This window comes from Rutidosis leptorrhynchoides, chromosome 3 (genome assembly GCF_046630445.1).
Source record: "Rutidosis leptorrhynchoides isolate AG116_Rl617_1_P2 chromosome 3, CSIRO_AGI_Rlap_v1, whole genome shotgun sequence".
NCBI classification, from domain to species: domain Eukaryota; kingdom Viridiplantae; phylum Streptophyta; class Magnoliopsida; order Asterales; family Asteraceae; genus Rutidosis; species Rutidosis leptorrhynchoides.
Genome location: NC_092335.1, coordinates 51,734,775 through 51,737,847, shown reverse-complemented (window position 1 = coordinate 51,737,847; position 3,073 = coordinate 51,734,775). Strand labels below are relative to the sequence as shown.

Genomic DNA, 3,073 nt, shown 5'->3' with positions numbered 1-3,073 from the left:
CTCCCCTTGATCTGGTTCGGTTAGAGAGTGTGAGTTATTCAGAATGTTTTCATGATGCTCTTCCTCGTCATCATCGGTATCTGGTTCCTCTTAGGATGCGTCTGATGAATGGGTTTCTTCAGTATTCTGATTCTCCTCTTTGATACTTACATGATCAATTTCTATATCCTTAACCTCAGCCTTATCGGTCTTCTTCTTGAAGCGAATGATTAAACTGTGATCTTCCGTTTCAAGCCTCATTATTTCTTCATGACGCTCAGTGCTTGGAATGGGTATTGTCGCAGTTTCTTTTACGTCTTCCATTTCCTTTTCCTCCTCAGATTCCTCCTCTTCCTCTATTTCTTCGCTGGGATCCTCTTCTTCCATTTCTGGGTCGTCTACAGACTGTGATTCGACACCCATCTTGACATCATTGGCTGGTGGTTAAGACTCATCATCGGAAGTGATCCGTCTGGTGGAAATAGCAAACATCTCTGCCTGTCCAGAAAGATCGGTTGGTCGGTCAATTTTGAAGGTAACGCTCTCCCCATGTGATCGTAAGATCAAGGTTTGATTGTACACATCAATGACAGTCCTAGCCGTATTCATGAAAGGTCTTCCTAACACTACTTGGGTGTGTAGGTCTTCCTTGATATCCATTACTACGAAATCCGTAGGGTACAAGAATTTGTAGACTTTCACCAAGACGTTCTCAACTATGCCCTTAGGATATCGAATTGTATGATCAGCAAGTTGGATTGTCATTTTAGTTGGTGACAAGTCTCCTAACTCTAGTCTCTTGTAGAGAGAATAGGGGATTAGGTTGATACTTGCTCCTAAATCTGCTAGCGCATGAATGGTTCCAGATTAGTAGATTGAACACGGGAAAATGAATCGGCCCGTATCTCCTAGCTTTGATGGTAGAGAGTTTCTGAGTAATGCAGAGCATTCTTCACTCAGTGGAATTTTGTTAGAATCTGGTATCCTCTCCTTGGTAGAGAGAAGCCTTCGGATGTATCTCTTCTGGTTGGGAACTTTGGACATGGTGTCTAGGAATCTTCCATCAAGTTTGAAGGAATCAAGCTTGGATGGTTCTTCTTGTAGCCTTCCAGGGTAAGGTACGCGAACTGGAGTTTCAGGGGTCAGCTTCTGAGTATATGTCGATTTGTTCTTGAGCCTAGCTGATCTTCTCCTTGGTTCTTCCTCTGGGATTACGGAATCCATTTGCTTAGCTTCTTCTACGTGGGGATTTTGGATAGCATTACTTGGCAATCTTCCCTACGGTCGGGTTTCAAGGCGTTGTGATAACTGTCCGAGCTGCGTTTCCAAACTTTTGAGCAGAGCCAATTGATTTCTCATTAGTATCTCTGTCTGATCTTGTCTGGCTGCAGTTCTCTGATTTAGCTGGTGTTGTCCTTGAATGAACTGAGTTAACTGATCATCAGCTCCGAGAGTGTGGTTAGATGCTTTTGTAATCTGGGTGGTAGGGGAATTCTCCTAAGCTGGGGGACCAGTGAGTGGAATGGTTGATCGTAGGTCAATTGAGATTGTTGGGCTGGATAAGGTGGATAGCAGTAGTGGAAAGGTTGATTGCTTCGCTGAAATTGATTAACCCTAGGTGGTTGATTGAATCCGGGATTTGGTGGATGAGCTGGGTATTGAACGTAACAGACTGAACCGTCAGGGTTTTCGTACTCAACTTGATATTCTTCAGTGGGTTGAGGGTTGGTACAATTAACACAAGCCTGAGCTTGGTTAACCTGCTGCGGCTGCGTCTTCAATTCTTCGAGTTGCTTGGCAAGAGATTCCATCTTATCCGTGAGGGATTTGATGGCCTCCGTTTGATTGTTAAGTGCAGAGAGTAGGGCAGATGATGAAGTTGTTTCACCACTGTTCCAGTCATGATGATGCATCGTCATATTTTCGAGCAATTCCCATGCTTCGTCTGCGGTTTGGTTCATCAGATTCCCTTGAGCTGCTGCATCGATCGTCGTCCTATGATTTACCGTATGACCATTGTAGAAGGTACAGATTTGGGCTGACCGTTCTAACTGGTGATTAGGGCATTTCTTTAGCAGGGTTTTGAAACGCTCCCATGCAGTGTAAAGAGATTCATCATAACTTTGTTTGAAGTTAATGATGTCATTCTTCAGCTTGGTTTGTTTAAAAGGAGGGAAATATTTGGTTAGGAATTTAGTAGCCATCTCCATCCTTGACGTGATGGAATCTTTTTCCAATCCTTCAAACCAGGTTTGAGCATGATGAGTGAGAGAATAGGGGAACAAGTATAGCCGGACTCTATCTTGTCCTATCCCTGGCGATTTGTAGGAGTTCGAAAGAGATATGAATTTATCAAGGTGAGAATTAGGATCATCATTCGGTAATCCATGAAACTGACAACTATTCTGAATTAGCTGGATGATGTGATGTTTTAACTCGAACGAGTGTCCTTGAATCTCTGGAAATCTGATTGGTCCTCCTAGACCTTCAATCGAGGGTTTGGTATTTTCTGCTAAAGTAACGTGTAACGCCATTTGATTTCTGATTCGTGCTTCCTTGCGTGCTTTCGAGATTATTGCGCCTGGATCAGGTACGAATAACAACGGCCCTGGTCTAGATTGGGTTTGGGTCATAAACTGGGTATGCCTTTTCGTTTTTAATTTTTCGCAAATAAACTGAAAATAAGCTAAGCTAAACTAATTTATTCTAGGATAATCTAATTTAATCTAATTGTAACGTAAGTTAATCTAAGGTAATATAATCTAAGGTAGTCTAAGGTAATCTAAAGTAATCTAATCTAATTAACTAACTATCCTACGGTGGAATATGTTTTTGGTTCTGGCTACTGATTCCCTGGTATTTCGGTAACAGAGCTCCGCACGAACTATTCAACAAACCAAGTGGCCAGGCCGACTACGGAGAGGCAGGATCCTTTTGGTCCCAATATAATTGGCGAATGTTCGGAAAATCCAATAACCAAGTCCGTGTATAATTGTCTTTCTTAGACTGCGAATAAGTTTGATAGAGAGCAATATTGCCTGATACCAGTTTCCCGGCAGCGGCGCCAAAAACTAGTATCCTCCCGTGATATGGC

General features: G+C 42.7%; 1 non-coding gene across 1 annotated transcript; it reads left to right on the top strand.

Moving 5' to 3' along the window:
• Positions 1-2,028: 2,028 nt before the first annotated feature.
• On the top strand, positions 2,029-2,135 carry LOC139903147 (small nucleolar RNA R71). The gene has a single exon (XR_011777990.1). It is a non-coding gene; the product is annotated as a small nucleolar RNA R71 (small nucleolar RNA).
• Positions 2,136-3,073: the final 938 nt, after the last annotated feature.